Source organism: Electrophorus electricus, chromosome 6 (assembly GCF_041902795.1).
Source record: "Electrophorus electricus isolate QZ-2024a chromosome 6, ASM4190279v1, whole genome shotgun sequence".
In the NCBI taxonomy this organism is placed as follows: domain Eukaryota; kingdom Metazoa; phylum Chordata; class Actinopteri; order Gymnotiformes; family Gymnotidae; genus Electrophorus; species Electrophorus electricus.
In genome coordinates this window covers 21449556-21474555 of record NC_137502.1, presented here as the reverse complement: position 1 = coordinate 21474555, position 25000 = coordinate 21449556, and positions in this window count along the sequence as shown.

Sequence of the window (25000 nt, the reverse complement as noted above, 5' to 3'; positions counted from 1 at the left end):
AGAGAAAGAGAGTGAGTAAAAGTCAGAGAAAGACACAGAAAGAGGATATTTAACAATATTAGGGCTTCTGGGCTTATTGACATGTAACAGCAGAGGAAGGCTATCCTTCAGCACAATGCAACAACTCTTACCAGAGCTAATCTGTTACATCTCTGACATTTACTGCTTGTTCTTGAAATCCAAACCAGGTTTTTGTAATCACTAAACAGTGAATTCAGTTGACGGGCATCACAGAGATTCTTGGGTAAAGGCAGAAAATCTCCATAAACAAGTATTTGAGAAACATGGATTGAGCAGCTCTGTCTTAGAGCTCCATGCCAACAGCATTTACTCAGTCACACAGAGCAACATATTCTAAACAACCTGCTTAAACAGCCCGGTGACTCAGCCTCACTGCAATACCACTGCAATCAGACACTCACACACAAACACACATATATAGATACACTATTAGATCTGCAACCACTAAGTAACCCCCCACGTTGTACACACACACACACACACACACACACACACACACACACACAAGAAAACACTTGTAGTGCTCTCACAGCTGCATACTATTTCTTCATCAAGTTATATCAACGCCGCGCCATTTTCTCTCCATCTCGCGCTTATGCAGACACACTTGCGCACATTCACACACACAAACACACACATACACATACCACCCACTCCCACTACCACTACCACTACTCCCTGTCCTATTTAACGTCCTGACCCTGTTCAGTCTGTTGGCTTTTCACTTGTCTGCACGTTAATAATCTGATTATGTCTGACTCCGTTAATGAAAGCAGGCAGTGTACAGCACAGTGACTGCCTCCTGCCATTGCTCTTGGGAGACAGAGGAAGTGTTAACCCTGCTTCCTGCACACTGTGGGGCTGGCGGGGGCAAACAGGCTGGTCCGTTGACTCAGACCAGCCTGCTGGCAACATGCCTCGTCCCTCTGTCCCAATACACCCATGCTGTCACTCTCTTTACTTCATTCATTCATTCACTTGCCCACACACATGGACACACACACACTCTAACACTGAAACAAAATGTGTCTCTCTCTCTCTCGCCACACACACACACACACACATCCAAACACACCCACTTTACACAAGGAAAATATAGCTCTGTGTTAAAGGCACACAATAGTGAATGCATTGATAAATCCATCATTAGCTATTTCTAGTAGATTCTTCAGCTTGATGAAAGTATGCCAGCATCGGGCAGTAAACCCTTTTTGTGACGCCTGCTGAATATTGTGGATCGTGCCATATGGCATTTAACATGCTTCTGTCTGTGCAGAGAGTTGAGGGATGGTAAGTACATGCTCATTCAGCTGGCAGTAATGTATTTCTGCACCCAACTAAACAGATGAATACCCCCAATAGTGGATGAATTCCTGAACTACAGACAAATACACCCAACCGCAGATTAATACATCATATACAAATATGCCCAACTGCAAATGAATACCCCTAATATTAGAAGAATACGCCCAACCACAGATGAATATGTCCAACCACACATGAATACACCCAACCGCAGATAAATACCCCTAATGTTGAGTGAATACACCCAGCCGCAGATGAATATGTCCAAAGTCGGATGAATATACCCAACAATTCAATAGAAAAGCTAAAAAAACACAACAGCAGGTGGGAAGGGCTCTGTCAATCCACAACCCAAGCACTGTAGCTGTGGATGGTGCTAGGTTTACACTTGACTGCATCATCACCTGGCTGGAGGTGTAACACTGCTGTTATTTTACAGATGTTAAATTACCTGTGTCAGCCTTATGCACACATGAGCAGGAAATAAACAGCACCACCTCATGTATCATTTTATAGTGGATCTGTGAGTGACTTTGATGGCTGACTGACTATTTATGAATGTTTATGATGGCTCTGTGAGCATCTATGATGCTTCTGTGAGGTTCCCACATTGTTTACCCATGTCTGACCAGCACATTAATGGCTAAGCACCAGCTAATATGAATTAGCTGGTGCTAACAAATACATAAATACAGCAAAACTTGTGATTATTGATAGTTAGGAAACATTTTTTACAAACTCAAGGAAAATTGCTGTTTAACTTTGCCTGCTGTTTTCTGAATCTGTCATAAATTTCATATGTGTGACGTAGATGGTGGACAACAACTCAAGAAGTTATGGCAAATCGGTATTGTCGGTAGTGTCTATAATCAGTATTACGGATATAATACAATTTAAGATATCTACAAATGAGTTTTGACTAGTATGAATTAGAATTTGACTATTCAAAATCACAATTAAGGATATCTGCATTTACAATCTTTCTAGTAAGAATGGCAATTCAAGATATCTACAATTACATTTTGACGAGTCAAAATATATTTTTTAGATATCTTCAATTACATAATCAAAATCACCTTTTGAAGCGTCACAAATCTGAATTGATAACTAGAGATCTCTCTAATTCTCTAACATCTAGTATAAATGACATTTTTGGATATCTGAGAAATCGAATGTATCACAGACAGTGTAACGCATTTTGAATTGATCAGTTGATCATTAACGTTAAAAGGGAACTACACAAAGCAGTCAGTTCAATCATATGTTAGGGTGTAAACCCTATAGTACTTTAAAACTAACAAGGTGTATTATTTGTTGCGTCACAGAGGTGGGTTTCATGCTAAAATAGGCTACATAAATCTGTTATGTACATCTGACTAGTCAGAATAATTGTTCAAGGTATCCACAAACACGTTATGACTAGTGGGAATGATCATTTGAGATATCTGAAATACAAGAGCCATCTAGTTAAAAATGCATTCAAGATATCCATAATTTCTTTGGAGATATCTTAAAAGTACTTTAGACTAATCCTAAATCAAACTCAGGGTATCTTTAATTAATTTTTGGCTAGTCATAATTTACATTCAAGATATCTACAATTTAATTTGCACTAGTGAAAACTTATTTTCAGATATCTAAAAATACATTAAAGCTATTTTAAATCATGAACTAATCAAACACAATGGACTAATCAAAAACAAAGCAGAGATATCTATAATTTGCTTTATGACTAGTGATAATATCATTGTATATTTTAAATTTATATTCCGTACAGTCAATAATGAATTTCAGATATCTTGAATTGAAGCTCCCATACAAATCAACTGCAAACGCGACATCATTCATTTTAGTCAAAATGTAATTATAGACATCTTGAATTAACATTATGTCTAGTCATAAATAAATTACAATGGCAGATGATGCAAAATGACAAAAAGGTGTGTTGTCTTTGGCAGAAATAATTCAATGTACAGTGCACAAATAGCCCAAAGAATATACTAAAATATCCCAAAAATTGACAAAATCTGTCAACTTTAAAAGGGCACATTGGAAAGGACCATCCGCTTACTACAGTATCTATAGTGTTTTACAACTATGGGATGTAGAAAACTGGGCTCACACGATGACTTGATCTTAAAACTGCTGCTTTTCCAACAATATTGGCATGTAAAGAAACTAAACAGAGGTTTTCAAAAGCATCTGGGTGCATGGAAGTAACGCTAAAGGTGAAATTACTTCGCCCATTTTAGCTGACATTGAGTGTGAATTTACATCTACGGAGATTTATAGTTATGAATGCGAATTCGACATAGATCAGTTTTTCAACAATAACAATAACTGAACATTTCAGTTTAGCTAGTTATTGTCATTAATAGCTCAGTGGGAAGTTTTTAATGTTCGTTATTTACCTAGCTAGCTACGTTTCACATAATGAGCCAGCATCTTTCCAAACATTTGAGTGGCTAACACTTTGTCAGTTTATTTATTTATTTATTTTTTCAATATACAATGTACAGTAAGCACTTTTAATTAACTGAAGTCAGCCAAGCAGAAGAGAAAGCATACATTTTAAGGCTAGACACATATAACCTAGACACATACGATTAACCTAGCTTACCAAAAAGATATATTAGGCCACTAAAGCAAATGCATTAACTAGTTTAGCTAAGACATTGGTTATTAGCAAATGGGAGCACTGCTAACTCGGTAGCTACCTAGATTCATGACAAGCTAGTAAAATTTGAAATATAACCAGTAGCTAGCTAGATAATCAAACAAATTATTTCAAACAATACAGGCATTTTTATTGGTCAAATAATACAGGCATTTTGATTGGTCTTAAAGAACACAAAGACAGCCAGAGGGTCCTTGTGCTCTGAGTAAATCACTGTTTACTGAAATGACAGATTGTTAATAGAAAAGATCACTTTTAGTAATACTTTTAATTTTATTTATAGGATTGGTTTCAGTATAATGACTAAGGTTCTTACCAGTCGGAATTCCAAATTCTGATGGCTGGGTCAGTTTTTTCTATCTCTGGCTCAAATCTAAATGGTTGAATTTCCCTGTTATGATATACAGTCACCCCCACTGTCACTGCACATTCATCATCTTCATCAAATTCAAAAACATCTTCAGAATCTGAAGAACCAGCACTAGAAATGCATACACAGTGATCTCAACTTAAATCCCCTTTGTAAGCGAGAGTTTGTGGGTTTGTTTGTATATGAGAGTAAGGAAAAGATCCTTATGCTTAATCCAGCTGGCCTGGACACCCATGGCATTTTTCAAGATATGCCCACCAAAAAATGGACAAATAGCTAGTACAAACAAAAACCGCAAATATTTAACTAACACAGCTCTTTTAAAATTTGATTTGAACAACAGCCTGGTGCACAATCAATGGAAAATTTATACTGCTGTTTAGAAAAGAACCAAGGCTCATTTGGCATGTATACTTCATTCATTATGGTGGGTCCCAAGTGGCTTGCATATTTATGAATGTCATTGTCAAAAAAATCAAGAGTCTAAAATTAGTGCAACTAATCTGTCATTTCAGTAAACAGTGATTTACTCAAAGCACAAGGACCCTCTGGCTGTCTTTGTGTTCTTTAAGACCAATCAAAATGCCTGTATTATTTGACCAATAAAAATGCCTGTATTGTTTGAAATAATTTGCAGCTCCTGTGAAAAATTACACAGTGCAAAGGTAAAATGCAATTATAAGGGTGCACAAGGACACTGCTTAAGTTTCACCTTTAACCATACTGGTGAACTGTTCTTTATACAAGTAAAATCTTAGTGTCCTAAATAATGCAAAACACACACACATGCATACCCACACAAAAACAAGCCTTTTTTGAGTAAACCTACATATGGCTCACAGGAAACCTAAATGATGTCCTTTAGTGTGAATAAGTATGGATTCATAAAATTATGTTTTACAATAACTGATGCTTGAGCGAAAGAACACACATGAAACTATAACTAGCTTTCTATATATCCACCCAGGCTCTGCATACTCTGCACTTTCTATACATCCACAAAGGCTCTGTGTACTCTGTACTTTCTCTATATCCACCAATACTTTGTATATAATGTACTTACTATACATCCACCAACATTCATCTGTTATCCTCTGCCCTTACTTCCTCACCTTCTATGTCCAATCTCTTAGTCTAATTTCTCAAACCCAGTTTCTCTCCCCTTCTGCATACCCACAATGACATGTTTTAGCTTAACCATAAGTGACTGTCTGCACTGGCAAAATATGCAAAAGGTAAAAACACTGCATGTAAAAGATTCATCAGCACACTGTGTAGACTCAACATGGTGCTGCATGTAGTATGCAAACTAGTTGTAGTGTGGTGTCAGTTGTGAGTTAATCATATGAAAACTAGTTGCACAATATCCATAAGGTACTGGTAAGCTAGCTGCATGTGTAAGTTAAGCATTCTGGTCAGTAGGCCTATGCATCCTAACTGTTTCCATGCTACTTAGCAGATTGTAATGGTAAGAATAGGAAAACAACTACAGTGGTGTGAAAAAGTGTTTGCCCCCTTCCTGATATCTTTTTTTTTTTTGCATGTTTGTCACACTTAAATGTCATCAAACAAATTTAAATAATAGACAAAAATAACACAAGTAAACCCAAAATGCAGTTATTAAATGAAGGTTTTTATTATTAAGGGGAAAAAAAAACCAAACCTACATGGCCCTGTGTGAAAAAGTGAATGCCCCCACCCTGTTAAAACATAAATTAACTGTGGCTTATCACATCTTTGGAAAGCTGAATTCAATTTCTCTAGCCACACCCAGGCCTGGTTACTGCCACACCTGTTCTCAATCAAGAAATCACTTAAATAGGTCTTGCTTGACAAAGTGATCCTCAAAAACTAGACAGCATGCTGCAAGCCAGAGAAATTCAGGAACAAATGAGATACAAAGTAATTGAGATCTATCAGTCTGGAAAAGGTTATAAAGGCATTTCTAAAGCATTGGGACTCCAGCAAACCACAGTGAGAGCCATTATCCACAAATGGCAAAAACATGGAACAGTGGTGAACCTTCCCAGGAGTGGCTGGCCAACCAAAATTACCCCAAGAGCGCAGCAACAACTCATCCAAAAGGTCACAAAAGACCCCACAACAACATCCAAAGAACTGCAGGCCTCACTTGCCTCAGTTAAGGTCAGTGTTTATGACTCCACCATGAGAAAGAGACTGGGCCAAAATGGCTTGCATGGCAGAGTTCCAAGACAAAAACCACAGCTGAGCAGAAAGAACATAAATGCTCATCTCAGTTTTGTCAGAAAACATCTTGATGATCCTCAAGACCTTTGGGAAAGTACTCTGTGGACTAACAAGACAAAGTTTAACTTTTCGGAAGGTGTATGTCCCATTACATCTGGCGTAAAAGTAACACAGCATTTCAGAAAAGGAACATCATACCAACAGTAAAATATGGTGTTGGTAGTGTGATTGTCTGGGGCTGTTTTGCTGCTTCAGGACCTGGAAGACTTACTGTGGTAAATGGAACCATGAATTCTGCTGTCTACCAAAAAATCCTGAAGGAGAATTTCCGGCCATCTGTTCGTGACCTCAAGCTGAAGCGCACTTGGGTTCTTCAGCAGGACCATGATCCAAAACACACCAGCAAGTCCACCTCTGAATGGCTTAAGAAAAACAAAATGAAGACTTTGGAGTGGCCTAGTCAAAGTCCTGATCTGAATCTGATTGAGATGCTGTGGAATGACCTTAAAAAGGCAGTCCATGCTTGAAAACCCTAAAATGTGGCCGAATTACAACAATTCTGCAAAGATGAGTAGGCCAAAATTCCTCCAGAGCACTATAAATGACTCATTGCCAGTTATCACAAATGCTTGACTGCAATTGTTGCTGCTAAGGGTGGCCCATCCAGTTATTAGGTTTAGGGGGCAATCACTTTTTTACACAGGGCCATGTAGGTTTGGATTTTTTCCCCCTTAATAATAAAAACCTTCATTTAAAAACTGCATTTTGTGTTTACTTGTGTTATCTTTGTCTAATATTTAAATTTGTTTGATCTGAAACATTTAAGGGTGACAAACATACAAAAAAAAAAGATATTAGGTAGGGCGAACACTTTCACACCACTGTATGTGTGTAATATCAGAGAAACTGCCCTTTTTACAGAGTCCATCCTGAAAATGCGTTTAGAAAATAGATCATCATCTTTTTCATCATCTCATGGAAAGCAGAAAACATTCATTGTTTAGGAAATGGGTCAGTTTGTCAATGCCTTGGGATAGAAACAGGAGAAAGTTTGACCACAAGATGCAGTAACAGAAAAACACAGTAGTTTGTATCTTATTTGCTTTGTCACACTACATCCCTCCTGAAGGCTCTCTGGATTTAGCATTTATACCTAAACAGCATTTATTGTGAATTGCACCTGTAAGTGTTAACCCAAGAGAACATCAATATTTAGACAAATGAGGATGATGGTTCCATCTTCCAGTTGTAATGACCTACATACTGACTGCTCCATGCTTCGGGGATGCAAAAGCATGTTGAAAGAACAAATATACGTTTATATAAGTGCAGGTGTGTCTATGTGCACTATAGACACAAGGACTGAGGAATTGCAGAAATGTGGACAGTAATTAGTATCTGCTCAGCCAATCATAATACTTGTACCATATGTTCACTTTTGTGCTAAGCATAATGGTACGTCACAAAATTAATAACAGTAATAACATCTGTGTGCTAATTCATGCAGCTCTTAAAACACTATGGAGTAGGCAGGTGGAGTATGTTTACCTATTCCTCAAAGTACACTTAGCCACATCACCAGAAGCAGCACTTTATTAGAAACATGTACCTTGCACCTGCAATCACTGACTATTAGTTATACTTTATTTTATAATTTTATCTTATGCATTTTAGAGATCTGTAGTTCATGTAACCCATGTGCTGCCATACACAATCCATTAGCCTCTGCCCCATTCATACCTGGTCGGTTTCTGACCATAGGATCAGATACTATTATATATCAACCAAGCTTTAACAGGGTAGTGAAGTAAGCCATGAGTGTTGATCTGGTGAATGATGCATGCTACATGTTTATCAGGTACAGCTGTGTTGCTTGTGCGTATTACACGTCAGTGTTACAAATGGGTTGAGAGTGGTCTGGCACCCAAAAATATCCAGCTAGCACTGCTCCTGTGGTCAAACAACTGATGAAGAGATAAAGAAGGCCTAACATCAGTTAAGATCACAACAGCTGTTTATGCCTGCTAGTGAAGTCATGCAATTATCAAATGATTGTGCTGTGTTGCACTGAGCATGAAGGTTACACTGAGATTAAATCTTGACAGGCCTTTAATTTCATAATTTAGGGAGCAAGGCCAAATGGCCTTTAATACCATCAGTTTTTTGAGAGGGCATTAAGGCCCCCTTGGCATAAGGCAATTACCCAAATGCAGGTTTTAGATCCTGTGAAACAAACAGACACATGGTTTGAGGTGCTTTACCCATTAGTTAAAAATATAAACCTAACTCACTGATTCAAGCTATCTTCTAACTTAAATAAATGCCCTGAACCTCATGTATGATTTGCTGTCCTTCTCAAGGAATGCTGATATATACTGCAATAACCCTGAGTGTTTATGCCAGTGGCACATTTAACTGAAAACAGTGCAAAAAAGAAATAAACTGTATGTAGAAACTTGTTTGCAAACAATACAAACTACTTATGTTTGCTTTATGAAAGAGATACCCCTACAAAATGCACAAATGTTTTGGAACTCAAGACCACTCAAGTAACTGAGGCATTTAGACTTCCTGTATATACATACCCAGGTATTTACCTAATTCAAGCTTGCACATTTTTTTCTTGGCTAGCTGTGATTGTGACCAGTCACAACAGCATTATGTCTGCATAATTAAGCGGTGAAAGCATGTTAATTTAAGTTTAAATTTAACTCAGGTGAACTTTGACAGGTTTGCATCATTGATCAGTGGTCTTTGTCAGTCGTGTGTGTGTGTGTGTGTGTGTGTGTGTATGTGTGTGTGTGTGTGTGTGTGTGTGTGTGTGTTTGTGTTTGATGACTGATTCAGCCTTTTGGAGACAGTGAATGGTACAGCAAACAACACAAGTTTTCAAGTAAGTAACCCATTAAAGACACCCATTAAAGTAAAACACATATGGAGACAAAAAACACCGAAAACTCCAAAGTTAACTTACTTAACTTAAAGTTAAGTTACTTTACCTAACTTAACTTAGTTAATTTATCAAAGTGCTATGATGACAAGGAAACAGTCAATGACATTTATGAAAATGTCATTGTACATACTTTATTACAGATGGAGTAATGACAAGGAAAACCCAATTTAGGGGAATGTCTTTTCCTGTCTTGTATAGCAAAAAGCTGCTAACACAAAAAAATGTTCACAAAGTTTTAAATGGCTTGGATGTTGCAAAACTAACTTCGAACAAATTTGAAACAAGTTGTGTTACCATTTAACTAATTTATTTCGCTGCCCTGACGTTATGCGGCAGAAAGCTACAGAAGTAAGATGCCCGTCTTAGACCTTTCACCAGTACATTACATTTTGTCTTTTCTAAATTTGGACGGTCATGTACGGTGACATGTTAGTTTACATGTTTTAATTTTTACTTGTTAGTTTACATGTTTTAATATGGGACATAGCAAGCTAGCATTATTAACTAGCTAGACAGTGGTATTATCTAGTTAGCAGCGTTAGCTAGCTAGCTAACAGATAACAGGACTGATGGCTGGTCATTTTTGTTAGTAAAGTTGTACCCATAAAACATCCAAATATTTTTTAAATGGGTTTTAATGGTATTGAATGGTTTTGATCCGTCACGGTTAGCCCCCCCCCAGAACTATAATTGACAGCATATAAAACAGCATTCATAGTTGAAATCTATTTAACTTTTGAGCAGTCACAGTATGTACATGTAAAAATGTGTTAAATGTTCATGGCTCCTGAGAATGTTTTCAACGTAAAGTTTTTACTTCTTACTGTGGCATATTTTATCCAATATTCCCCATAGATTTACAATTTAAAATTATTCTTGCCGAGGGTATCCAGAGGACTGCAGAGGAATCAGTCAAACATTGTGGCAGCCATTACCTTCTGCTTGAAGTGTGTCCCAGGCAGAGGTGGCCGAGAAACTTGCTTAAATGTGTTAGCTGGTTCCAAAAGTGGGGTATGAGTTCTGGACAGAATTTTCTGAAATTAAATTTTTCAAGGTTTTGTGAATTATCTTCTTAAAAATATATGATAAGCAGGTTCTTTAAAAATATACAATAGGTTATTTTGATAATCCATTACATGCCTGTCATTTATCCAGTAAAACCGCTGAACAGTTGTATATTCCAATTTCATTAAGATTTTAAAGTGTGTTCACTTTGCTTAAAATTAATGCTTTTGAGTAATACATTGTTAAGATTATATATATATATATATATATATATATATATATATATATATATATATATATATATATATATATATATATATAATGTGTGCGTGTGTGTGTGTGTGTGTGTGTGTGTGTGTTTTAAACCTTCAACATTGGAAGTTGATGTCAAGCCACCATTGGGTTTTGACATCAACATGATTTTCACTTCCAACCAAATTTCTGTGTCTATCTAATGTTGGAGTTTAACGTCAACCCATTGTTTTCCAACTGAAAATCAACATCTGTCCATGTTGGAGCTTGATGTCAAGCCATCGTTGGGTTTTGATGTCAACCTGATTTTAATTTTCAACTAAAATTCATCACCTGTCAAAAGTTAGAGACCACGATCTTTCTGATGTCAACTTGATGTCCAGTGTCTGCAAGGTCAGATCTTTTTGAACTGTCTATTCTTAAGACATTTGCACAATCTAATATTCCACAAATAGATACGTTTTCAGTCTGCATTTGAAGACTGCAAGGTACTATGCTGTGCAAATGGCCAGCGGAAGTTTGTTCAACCATCTGGGCAGGGCAATTGTTTCTATGCTTGTCTTCCATGAGAAGTATGGTGTTTCAAGCTGAGCTATACTTGAGGTTCAAAATACTCGAGGTACAGATAGGGCTTTGTCATAATGTAGGGAGGGGCTGGTCCATTTTTTGGCTTTGGTGGCAAGCATTAGGGTTTTAAATCTGTTGCGAGCAGTTATCAGAAGCCAGTGAGTGGAACGCAACAGGGAGGTAATATGTGAGCTTTGGAAGATTGAAAACTAGCTGTGCTGTTGCATTCTGGATCAGTTTTAGAGGTCTGATGGCCTTTAGAGGAAGACCAGCAAGTAGTGAGTTGCTGCAGTCTAGCTTTGAGATGACTGCACAAGCACCAGGGTAGTTTCCTGTGAGAGAAAGGATCAAATCCTTTGTATGGTACAAAGGAGAAATTTGCAATACTGGGTCAGGTTTGAAACATGAGTTGAGAACAACTAATTGTTGTGATACCAGTCTGTAATTGCTTATGTCAGAACTGTTGAGTGTGGCCTTCATTAGGATTGGTACCACCATGGCAGTCTTGAATGCAGTAGGTACATGTCCTGAAGTAGATGGAAGTAGATCTTCTGATGTGTAGAAAATAATTTCTACACATCGGAAGTAGTTTTTCTACATTTACTTTGCTGTGTTGCTGAGTTCTAGAACAGCTAAGTAGTGATCTAAGTTTATCACTTTGGTTAAAAGCGTCAGCTAAATGCTGTAAATGTAAATTCTATTTTGGGGATATGCAGGTGACGATGCCACATGCTCAAAATCCCAGTTACAGAACTATATGAAATAGTCCAGCAAATAGTACTGCAGTGCGTTGCCTGACATCACAATATCTGGATGCCATAGCATGCATGGTGAGATTTTATCTTGTGAGAAACTGTTACAACATTGTTGTTACCCTTTTTTTTTGCTGTGTATCAGAGAATGTTTGGCCTGCAATGCATGAAGCTTTGAGAACCTATATTGGCAAGTGTGTAGTGTTTAAGCTACTGCTCTGCACAAAGTTGGAACAAACTTCAGTTTGCAAAATCCTTGGTTGTTTGAACAGGGAGGCTTGAAGCATCGTTGTTAAAGAGCTATGCACACTACACACCAATAGGCCAATACATGTTCTCAAGGATACATGCATCCTAGGCCATTATATACATTATCTGACTCTATGAAGACAGCATACAGTGGCTTAATGTAATGAATGGATTCTCTGTATAATTTTTTAGACTGGAAGATATAACTGCCGATTCCCTCTGAATATCCCACCATACTGTGCACTAAGCTCATCATACATTAAAAATGGTCTCACCTCATCCTTCACCTGTGTTTTCTCTTTAGACCATCCCTGATGTATGATATGCTTAAGTGCTTCTCTGTCTCATCTTGGATTCCTGTAGTCTTTCCTTGGATAAGGGTAAGTACTGAATCATGTGTATAGTTTCTATTTCAGACTCAGCTAATCCATCACCATGCCCTGCTGAATGTGTCTTCTACATACATGAGTGATGTAAATATTGCACATCTGTAATCGCAACAACATTCTCTGCAGTCTTCCAAGTTGTACTGAGTAGTGGCTTTCTCATGATTGTTTCCAAGGGCTTGTGATCAGATTAAACTGATTGGATTACACCATGCCAAAGATGGCCAAACACTATTTTTCAATCTGTGCACAGTGCTCTGCTGCCATAGACCTGCCTGCATGAATGCCGCTCCATGCCCAGTCTCTGAGTCACACTGAAATACGATCTCAGCTGACTTAGACCCTGACCAGTGTATGATAAGTACTCGCAAAGTCTCTAGACATAGTTAACTGTGTCTAGCAACCTCTGTAGCCCCTTAGGCGGTCTCGGTGTATCCATTATGTGTATCCATTATGATTGTACTGTTTCTTTTACTGGATCTTTTTGTAAACCCTTGGATGTCAACCTGTGATAGATTTACAACACTTCAATTTGCCATCTTGAGTTTTTCTATGCTTAGTTTGATGAAAATGTTTTCATCTCTACATTTGTCCAAAGTGAAAATTGCCTCTTTAACACATATTTAGTCTCTGATAGTTACTCTTATTTGGCCTGCTATTTTTACACTAGCCATAATACTGATTAACTCCATACTGTTTTATATATGTGCAATGATCCCTATCTCCACATGAGGGTAGTGCCAAATCCTCAACCAGTAATCACATCTCTAGTGCAGACACATGTGTAATAGCCAGATGACTTCAGTCAGTGGATCAAGGATCTTACAGTACAGCAAGTTTGCAAAGAAGGAACATGCTGCCATGGACTTGCTGCCCTGTAAGCTCTTGAAGGGCCCAAGAACTGGAACCTCCAAGGAGGCAAGAGCCACATGAGCCATGGGAAAACGAGTCAAGATAGCTGGGACCGCAGGCAGTGGAGTAGCAGTCACTGGGACCATGGGCATTGTAGCAGAAGCAGCTGGACTATGATCAGCGGAACACGTTGTCATGAGCAAGTGGAAAGAGTGATCTCTGAACACAGCCCACAGCCCCCTATGGTAGAGGTAGGGCAGGAAGGAAAGCACTTACTGGCCATACAGGAATTAGGCTTGGAGGCACACATTCCATTTTCAAAGAGTTCTTCACAATTAAATCCCTCTGAGGAACAGCATATTTCTCTTTGAGAAAAGCCAAAAACCCCTTGATGTAGGCAAGTCCATGGTGGCCTTGCTGGGCCAGGCTTTCATGAGCTTCTCCAGTACACTGAAGAGTATGAAAATAACCCTCATTCTCACTGGACTGAGGACCTTAAATATAAATGTGAAAAATTAGGATGGCACTGAAACAAAAAACAATTGGGGAAAAAGGGAAAAATAAGGGAAAACTAAATGTCAAAAGCACTGGTAGAGAGATCGGCACATGAAAAAAGGCACACAACAATAAACAGGAAGTATAGCACATGAGCAATTTCGCAACACAGACTGGAAAATGAGAGGTTTAACAAAGGTAAACAAGACATAGGTGAAAATAATCATGGGTAGGGCAAAAGCCCAAAGCAGGGCCGAGACTAAACTGAATCTAAAATCAAACCAAAACCACATGAGACGCACAACAATGGGAACTGCAACGCCAGAGGGAAACTGACACAATGGTACTGAACACTATTTCTTGACCATCCACAAACTAAATCTTCCTCTGTAATGTGGTGGCCTGAGTGCCGAAGGGCGTGGAGAAGGACACAGAGACTCTCTTGACATGGACAAACATTTATTACATACGATATGCTGGCACTCACATATAACACGAATGATGAAGATGAACATGAACACTTTTAACAATAATGAGACTAACCTTAACATTAACACACTACACCAACAATGACCAACACGTGACACACAATAACAAGGGTTTATATACACAGACAAGACGAGGTGCAGGTGTGTGCAGGTGTGGCCACAAACAAATATCCTCTCACTTCATGTGGCAGGCCAAATCCAGTGACTCGCAGGAGGCGAGCGTTCCATGACATCCTGTTCCTTGCATGGCTAATTTTAAGCCTACATTTTCTGAGGTGAGTGATTGTAGCCTTATTGTATATTATCATAAGCTGTAATTTTCTCTACATGGGGCTGGCCAGGGCTCAATTGGCCTTACTTTTTTTGTATCTCTTGAAGGTTTCATTTGCTTTTGGTTTACAGCAGTAGTCAATAGAAGTCATTAGCTTGCTCACGGCTAGCTCTTCTCCAGGTGAATTTCGTTAGTTCTCCGCCAAGACTCCACTATCTGATATGTAAAAACCATTATCGCTGTTTTCTTATCCGTTTTGTTAATTGGTGTGTCCATGTGCAGGGTACACTTGTGACTTTCTGTGCTTTAGCCAGATGTAGCAGATTCTACTTGAAAGCCAGAGGTGGTTTCAGCACAAAAGTGATATTCATGTGCTATCTCTCTGAATTACTTTCTTTATACATCTTTGACCATTTACTATGGCGTGTCCATCATGCCATTACAGCTGCTACTGTTATATGGTAGTCTATGTATTCTGAAGTGTTCTATTATATAACTCCAGTTTCTCTGAACATACTCTTTTACTGGTTATTAACAGTACAATGCTATCCATACAACAACACATTTTTAGTTTCCTTTGTTACAGTGTATATGTGTAATCACATATCTAGCCTGTTTTGAAAATCTAGCCATCCAGTCTAGTGAAAGGGCCTTCTGGCTAAACTGGCCTTCAAGATTCACAGTTTACAAGGCATCTTGGCCAAATATAATGTAGCTATGGCTATAAAAATTCCATTAATTTATTCCCTGGTCCTTGGTGATCTTAATGCGATGATTTCACAAAAACAGCAGAAATATAGCAGCTGTTTGATATACAGCTGGTGGTTTCTCTGACTTTTAGAGTTTTAGAATGACAGCAGAGCAAACTGAGAGTAGCAGCTGTGGTAAATGCTGGTGGCTTTCAGCTGTCTCTTTCCCTCTTGCTCTTATGCATGATGACCCTTCAGTGGGAAATCTGAGTGGGAAAATGGCAGAGGTGGTTGATGTACTTCCTGTAGCTATTGAATCGCCAATTAAAATCGACAACTCCAAACAGTTTTCCAAGCACATCCGCTGCCATGCACACCATGCTGTACACGTCTAAACAATATATCCATCCTCTTTTGTTAAGGTACTTTGTGTGCTAAATTAACAAAGCCTGCAATAGTGAAACCAGAATTACAGACATTAGAAGAAATAAAGAATTTGCAAACACTTCAAAAACAGTAGCCAGATAATACATAGTGTGACAGTAAACCATAATACTTTTAAAAAATTTGCTTCTATACACATTTAAAAATGGAACCTAATCATAAAAAAATAATTTTATTGCAAAATACATACTTTGTCAAGTAATCACCAAGAATAAACAGGAACGTTCTATCTTTCTGTCTCTTTTCCATTATCTTTAATCACCTGCTAGTAGTTTTGATTTCAATCCTGCCAATATTATGGAAGTTATAAGCAATGTTATTAAATACATTATTAGTTGTATATATGTCGTTAAGTTCTCTAAATCTTCCTCTTCCCCTGACTGTATGCTCATTAACTAGCACATAGACCACACATGGCTGATATTTTCAGCCTGAGAGGCTCCTTAAGGTGAGTCATCTAGTAGAGTATGTGGAAAAAGCCTGCATCATTTGGTTTTCACAGAACAAACTTCTCTAAACTACCTTTGCTTGCTACGTTCCAGTACAGCTTTTATACTGGAGTTTGAGTGAACTCATGTAACCTATGCACTTCTTTTCAAGATGTTTCAAGGATACACCGATTTATCATTTGATAAAGGCCTTTCCTTCCAATTTGCACTGAAAAGAAAATACAAAACAACCGCCCATTGTCAGATTAGGGATAGACAGACATGTTGCTTTGTTCTTCCCCATGATCTGCATCATCTGTACATATTGCACCACAAGTATGGGATTTTGGGGGAAAAGGGAAATATGTTTCACGTCTAGTTCCTTTCTTCCTAATGAATCAAATAGAAGCAGAGCTGAGATTTGGGAACCACTGAGGTGAGATTTGCTTATTTGTTTACAAAGTCTCCTGGTTTCATCCATTCCTGCTTAAGCAGCTCAAAATGGATGGTATGGGACTGGAATTTTCCCCATTGTAGAACACTGCACATATAGATAGACTGGGCCAATGGATCCCACCGCCTCTAGAATGTTCTGCCCACTGGAAATAAATCACTAAGGTGAAAGAGTTGTGAGTTGACATATTCAATGCAACAAAAGACATTTAAAAACAATGAACAAATGTGTCTATAGAGCAAAGCTGATGTAAAACAACTTTAAAAGTTGCAGTGTATGATGTAATGTGGCATGAAACTTCAGTGGGTAAATACGTGTAGAGCTACTAACCCTCATTAAGGGCCACCATTGCCATGGCTAAGAGCTTGGGCCCTTCGAGGCCCGCCTTATATCAGTTCTCTTTTCATCTGCAGAAAAGCTTGCCACTGTCAAACCAGACTCTCTCTCTCTCTCTCCTCTTGCTTTGTTTTTCCTCCCTTTTTTCCTCTTTTCTCTTGCTGTGCTTCTCTGCTCTGTCCATCATGGCTTTTGTTCTGTGGTGGGAAACAGCGTTCTTTCACCATGAACTGGAGCAGAATCAAACAGAGAGGAGAGAGAGAGAAATAGAGTGAGAAAAAACGCCCACTTGTAGCACAGCTGTGGATGCATTTGAAGTTATAATTGAAGGATGCATTTGCCTTCTCTTTTTCTCTTTCTACCTCTTAATCTGTCTCTACCCCTCTCTCTCTGTCTTCCTCTTTCCCAAAAAACGAGTTGTGCACTCTTCTCGTAAACTCACCACAACAGTGGTGGCAGATCTCCAGTCCCAGCACGGTATAAGGCAGCCCATGTCAGCACCACTTGAGGCTGAAGCAGCCAATGACAGCACTCTGCTTGAGGCTGAAGCAACCCATGACAGCACTCTGTTTGTAGCTGAAGCAGCCAATGACAGCACTCTGTTTGTAGCTGAAGCAGTCAATCACAGCACTCTGCTTGAGGCTGAAGTAGCTCATGACAACACTCTGCTTGAGGCTGAAGCTTTCTCTAATCACACCAAGGCCCCTGATCAGTCTATTCAAGGCTACAATTCTACATTAGAATAGAAAAGACCCTCAAATACACAGATGCATACTGCTAGTGGATCTGCTGCACTAACCAACCCCCCCCCCACCTCCTCGTCAACCCCCTTTCTTATTGCTCTCTCTCTCTGTCTCTCTCTCTCTCTCTATCACTCTTTGTCTCATGCTCTCTTCTCTTTATCTTCCTTTTTAACTGTCTTTGACTTTTGTTCTCTATTTTAGCTCCTATGTGATTTTTGTGATTTTTCCCTTTTGTTTTGGTTTTTGATTCTTTCATTAATTAATTTTCTTTATTTCTAACCTTTTTTTTTCTCTCTCTTGTCCCTCCTTGCCCCACCCTTCTTTCTGTCACCATGACCCCTGTCTCTGTGGTCACTGAGTGATGTGAGATTGATGATTCCAAAATGGTTTTCAAACTAGCCTTACTAGCCTCGCTTGCTCTAATATCCCAGTCCTTCTCTGAACTGAATGCTCAAAGGAAAACTGCAGGCTGGATGTAGTGCCCCAGCCGAGCACAGCCACAAACAAAGCCTTCACTTTCTCTCCCAGCAGGATCTGATATGCCCCGAGAATAGCTGAAAGCGAGAGAGAGAAAGTGTGAAAAAGAGAGGGCAGAGAGAGAGGGGCCCCTGTGTGTGGGACAGAGCAGCTCTCTCTGGGCTGGTTGAGCTCAGAACCCTGCATGGCTGGCACAGTAGGGGATAATGGCCTGGCATGGTTCTGCATGGTCGTGGGGTCGAGTGTGTGCCAGCCAGTCCACTCATCTCTTTAGTTAGGAGAAGAGTGTCACTATCCCTACTGCAGCTGCCAGGGCCAGGCCCACACAGAGCACAATGGATGCACACATGGACAGTGTGCATGCCTCAGAGGGGGGGGACAATGGCTACCATAGAAGCACACTGTATAAGGATTACTCTCCATGCAGACCTGTGTGTGTGTGTGTGTGTGTGTGTGTGTGTGTGTGTGTGTGTGTGTGTGTGTGTGTGTGTGTAAGTGTAAGTGTAAGTGTAAGTGTAAGCTGGAGGCCCCATTGCAGTGCTGTTCCCTGTGGCTGCAAGAATGCCAAAGGTTTAGATTTTCCCAGGACAGGGCTGCACTACACCATGAACTTGAGGAAGCAGGAAAGAATCTGTGTCCTTTCACTGCAGCATAAAGGGGACTGAGCTGTGAAATCATGGCTGAAAAGCAGCGGTGTGTAAATGGGGACAGAGGAGTGGGTGAGGGACAGACCCGGCCCAGTCTGACTCAAACTAGCACCGACACATGGGAGAGTTTCACACTTTTAGAAAGAAGTGGATTCACTTTTCCCATGCTCTCTACAAGATGTTCGGATATGCTCCATACCAAATAACATAGCACACCCATAAGTAACACACTACAATTCTACAATCCTACAAATGCAGCAGGGTGCTTCCTGGAAGCCAGATTGGAAGGGCAGAGTTAAACTGCTTTTTGCATACAGAACTCTTCCTCTCTGAATTACTGCAAAAGTCATAAGTTCACAAAAATCAATGGATTAAATTAGTCAGATGCTTGTTAGGTTTAAATTAGATTAGGTTTTGTCTTAAGTACTTTTGGAAAAAAAACAACAAATCATGAAACAAGCAGATATTGAGTTTGTGACCTGCCCAAAAGATATAATTATGTCTGGTCACTAAAAACTTCTTAACACATTTGTTTACACCTAAACACACATTGCCTCCAGAACGTCCCAAATTTGCTGGAACTTTTTGTTCTCCCCTTCAGTTGCTATGCAACAGCTTTTGTTGCTGAGGAATTGATGTTCTGGGGAGGAGAGGGCAGCAACTGTCTGAGACTGCACTTCCATTGCTCTCTTTAAACCATCTGAACAGCCTCACATGCACAAAGCACTATGCAAACCCACACCCACATATACACACACGTCCTCACTCCACTAATTACACATGCATTACAGATGTTTTTAATGTGACAAATGGATGCAGTAATGAACAGATGAAAAACTGATGGTACATGAAAACAAAATATAAAGCAAGTGCACCAGAATAATTTCACAATTCCTGTACAAACAGACTCAATATTAAAAAAAATATTAAACAGAAAATATTAATGGAAAAAGCAATTAGTGATGATAGAAAAAAATCATAAAAACTTTTATCTTGTAGAGTATGAAGCATCACCAATCTTCAGTGTTGTATGCACTTTGTGCATGTGTGTGCATGTGTGTGTGTGCATGTGTGTGTGTAAGGAGCCATGGTGGAGAATCTGAATAAAGCATGGAGATTTCTCTCTACTGACTGAGTTGAAGGCTACACAAAGGTTCACTGTCCTATACTCACGCATCCAAAAACACACAAATGCATACTCGTAGATACTAAGGTTCCTGGAGAATGTGATTTTATATAAAGACTTCATTCTCACACACACATACACACACACACACAGACACACACACATGCAACACAGCCTTTCACCCAGGTGAATGTGATTTCATAGAAACAAAGACCCTGTACAGTAGGGATTGTGAGTAAAAAGAGGTGCAGTGCTGGCATGCTAAAGGGTTTTATTTACTATGAAAACACACTACCAGCCTCTATATACATCACACATATAAATACATACACATTACAGTCATGGCCAAAGGTTTTGAGACTGTCACAAATTTTGGTTTTCACAAAGTATTTTTAGATCCTTTTAACAGATGTTTATATAGTATAGTGAAGTACAATTTTAAGCATTTCATATGTTTTTTTTTATTATTGACAAATACATCCAGTTTAAGCAAAGACTTAATATTTAAAGTGTTGACCCTTCTTTTTTAAGACTTCTGCAATTTGCCTTGGCTTGTTGGATATCAGCTTCTGGGCAAAATCTTGACTGATGGCAACCCATTCTTGCTGGGAGTTGATCACAGTTTCTGTGTTTTTGTTTGTCCACCCTCTTTTTGATGATTGACCACATGTTCTCAAAGGGATTGAGATCTGGGGAGTTTCCTGGCCATAGACCCACAATTTCAATGCAATAATGGGTTGCCAGTAGTCAAGATTTTGACAAGAAACTGATATCCAGCATGCCAAGGCAAATTACAGAAGTCTTAAAAAAGAAGGGTCAGCACTGTAAATATTAAGTCTTTGCTTAAACTGGATGTATTTGTCAATAAAAAAGTTTTTAAAAACATATGAAATGCTTAGAATTGTACTTCACTATACCATATAAACATTTGTTAAAATGATCTAAAAAAAAACTGAGACTGTAAACTTTGTGAAAACCAAAATTTGTGTCAGTCTCAAAACTTTTGACCACGACTGTACATATATTTGTATTTGCATTGTCCAGTGGCTATGATAAATAAATGTGTCTTCTTCTATCCCACGCAGACATGTCCATTTATTCATTTTGCTGATGTTTTTACCCAAAAGTAACCTACAACAGGAATCAACATTAGTACAAGTACCATACGAGCAGTTTCTCAATAATTAATCCAGTACAGGAGTAGATGAAGAGAGACTAAATTACTTACCATTATCTAATTATTTATATGGTTTTAACACTGTAGGAAGTGGAATCATTTTTAGTTCAGTTTTGATGTGGGCAGTTGGCAGAATTTGGCAGAATGATTTGCTGTCTATGCTTCAGAGCAGCATGAATTATGTTTGTGTGTGTGTTTCATTTGTATTAACCTCATCACTCACTATGCCCTGCATGCTGAAGTTGTGAGGCTGGATGATCCTTATCGTTTTTTCATCCTCTGTGGCTGTGTCTGTGGCTGCATCATCTCCATCTCCCTTGTCCTCTTATCTGAAGGGCTCTTCTCAAACGGAGATTTAACAGGCCGAATTAAGAGGCTTACGCACGCTGCAGCTCGGCTGCCGAAAGGTCACTGCCGCAAATTAGATTCGTTAATCTTCGAGTGCATGTCAGCACTGCCTTCAGATGCGCTCACAAAGATTAGTCCGTGGCGAAAATTCCGAATGTGATAAAGATCGCTTGGAGACTTCCCACATAATAAAAATTGCATGCTGCTTTCTGGATCTCTCTGGGTTTGAGAGAATGAGAGAGGATATACAATTACAGGAGTTGCACTTCAAGCTGCTCCATGACTGTAATTACAGTTATGGGTTGGTTTGAGTCTGTCTAATGTTTGCTCTGATTGAGCATTTCACAGTGGCTGTATGATGCTTGCAAGAGCTGACATGAACAAGAAGCTGAAGAAGGGTACAGAGGTAAAATGTGGGTGTGTGTGTGTGTGTGTGTGTGTGTGTGTGTGTGTGTGTATGTGTGTGTGTGTGTGTGTGTGTGTGTGTGTGTGTGTGTGTGTGTGTGTGTGTGTGTGTGTGTGTGTGTGAGAGTGAGTGAGAACATCATCAGTACAGATCAGAGTATGCCTACTGTCTCAGTCAGGGCACAGTTGTGTTGTCATTTTGTACATGGCTAGCAGACCCTTCAATGTAGCGTGCATAGACTTTGCTATTATAGACAGACAGAGCAGGTGCTCACTGTCTGTCTGTAATAGCAGAGTGCAAAGGGCCTTCATAATTCTTCCTAGAGGTCAACGGAAAACAGCAAAATATTATGTTCACAATATTTCATATTCATTATCTCCATCTCTGAGACAGACGTGTGATCTCTGAAGAACAGATTTTACCACATATAAGCGTATTTTTTTATCAGAGATTTTGCAAGATTTGTTGAGATTTGTCTCTCTCATCATTAAACTTAGTGAAAAATATCATTGGTGTCACTAAAGTGATAATGTGCTGCGAGGATGATGTGAGCCCGGCCTAAGGTTATACACATGCACATATACGTACAGCATCCAAGCAGTCTATCAGATATAACACAAATCTAGTCTACAATCCAAACTCTGCTCTGTCTGACCCCATGCTCAGCTACATATTAATAACACCAGCCAAAACACATAATGGCAGCCTAAAAAGACTCACAGACGCACACTCTGTCTGCGCATTTCTAATAAAAGCTGTATGGCTTTGAACACCCCAGCATTTGTCATAGCCTCACAGACACAGAAAAGTCTCTAAATTCCTGATCCAAAAATAAATGTCCAGGAATAAAAAGTTTTGTACCTAAATGGCCTCCTCATCTGTAAGTTAAAGACATTATATAATAAAGCAGAGCATTTTCCGTCCATTAGAAGTGTGTGTGTATAACTGTGTACTCCCCCACCACCTCTTTGCTGTTTCATAGACTGTTGGGTAACCTAATGATGATGGCATTGTTAAAGTTATTGCAAACTATAAATGACTGGATTGCTGGATCTCAGAAGGAAACCGTGGTGTACACACGCACACTCACACTCACACGCGCACACACACACACACACACACACACACACACACACACACACACACACACATGCACACACACATGCACACACAAAATGCATTAGAATTTATCATTTAAAATTTTAAACAGAACTTTAAAGGAAGGTTCTTGGCTTTTGGATACTTTTGGATACTGGCTTTGAGTAAAACATTAATATATTTACTGAATTTTTACTTAACTATATATATATATATAGTTGCACTGCCAAAAAAGCTTTGGCACTGCCAAGATGCATATTTGCGTCTGAAAAAGCTCTATAGGACCATAAATGTCTAGAAGGCTCTATATGCCATATGCCACTTTAAGACTTCAGGTATCTTCTACAATGGCTCTATATGCTCAAACATGCCTTTACAGTAACTGCAATTGTCCTTATGCATTTCTGTGATTTGTACTGTTTTATTATTTGTTATGGTTTCAAATGCAGTATTTATTTCCACTCAAACACCCAGGCTGGCATTGTGGAAGACCTGCTGTGACTCTGATCCCAAACCTGAAAAACATGGAAAGCACCATTTGAATAATCAGATTTGAGTTTATCTGCATTCACCTGCCAGGAGTCGCTACATAAGGCCAGGCAGGACAGAGTCAGGCAGGACAGGGAAGAACCAAGCAGGACAGGACAGAGCCAGGCAGGACAGGGCAGGACAGGGTACAGCCAGGTAGGACAGGCAAACAGCACTACACTGGAGAGTAGCAGTGAACACAGGCTGGGGAAATTAAACACGTCTCTGTTCCACCTCATGGGTGGCAGGCAACACAGAGTTCAGCAGCACAGATATGATAATACTGCTTTCTGCGTGGATTAGAATGCTTTAGTTCAAAATCACACCCCACACATAAGCAGACAATAAAATGACTTTCTTATGATTAGCACACTTCAGTGCTGAGAGGTCAAAAATAATCTCAGTGGGTATGATAATGCATGATTTGAATGATAGACTGGTTTGTAAAAAGCACCCCAAGGTTTAGCCTGAGCAACCCCAACTGAACTCAACAGCTAATGGTCAAGCCCTTCCTGAGCTGAATGTAGAGTGATGGAGCAGTAAACTACAGGAACCTCTGACCTCCTCCGCTCAGTCAGGTACAACATCTCTCCTCAGACTTCACATATTTTGGATGGGGGAGGGGGGGGGGCATGATGTGAATGTGAAACAGCACCTGCACTGAGAGAGCCAGCCTGAGTCCTCAGGCTAGAAACAGGCATGCCTGAACCCACACTTAAAGGCTGTGGAGCATTCTGATCTTTCACACCTTAACAACAGTGACGTCCAGCACCCTGCAGGAGATGCTCGCAGCCATTTCATTGTACTGCTTCACTCTTTAAACTAGCACAGAGCAGTGGCATTTTTAGGCACTATCTGCAATGAGAGTGTGTGTGTGTTTGTGTGATAGAGAAAGTGAGATAGTGAGAGAAAGAGTGTTTGTTTATATGAATCTTCAGGACAAATATTACTTAATAGGAAAACCAAAAAAAACAACACTTCCTTATCAGGACCATTTTGCTAGAGATGCACATAAAAGAGGAAAAACCATTTATTCTGATGGTAGATTATTAGCGTTAAGATAAGACGGGGATTTTTAAAAAAACCTTTGTTAGTACGTCAGCTAATGTAAGGTGCGTAAGACAGAGAATACGGTGTGTAAGACAGAGAGTACAGAGAGTACGGGTATATACCTATATGTAAACATGTTCACTCAACTCAATGACCTTTAGTGAAACACTTTTTAATGAGTTTGGATTTAGTGTGCTG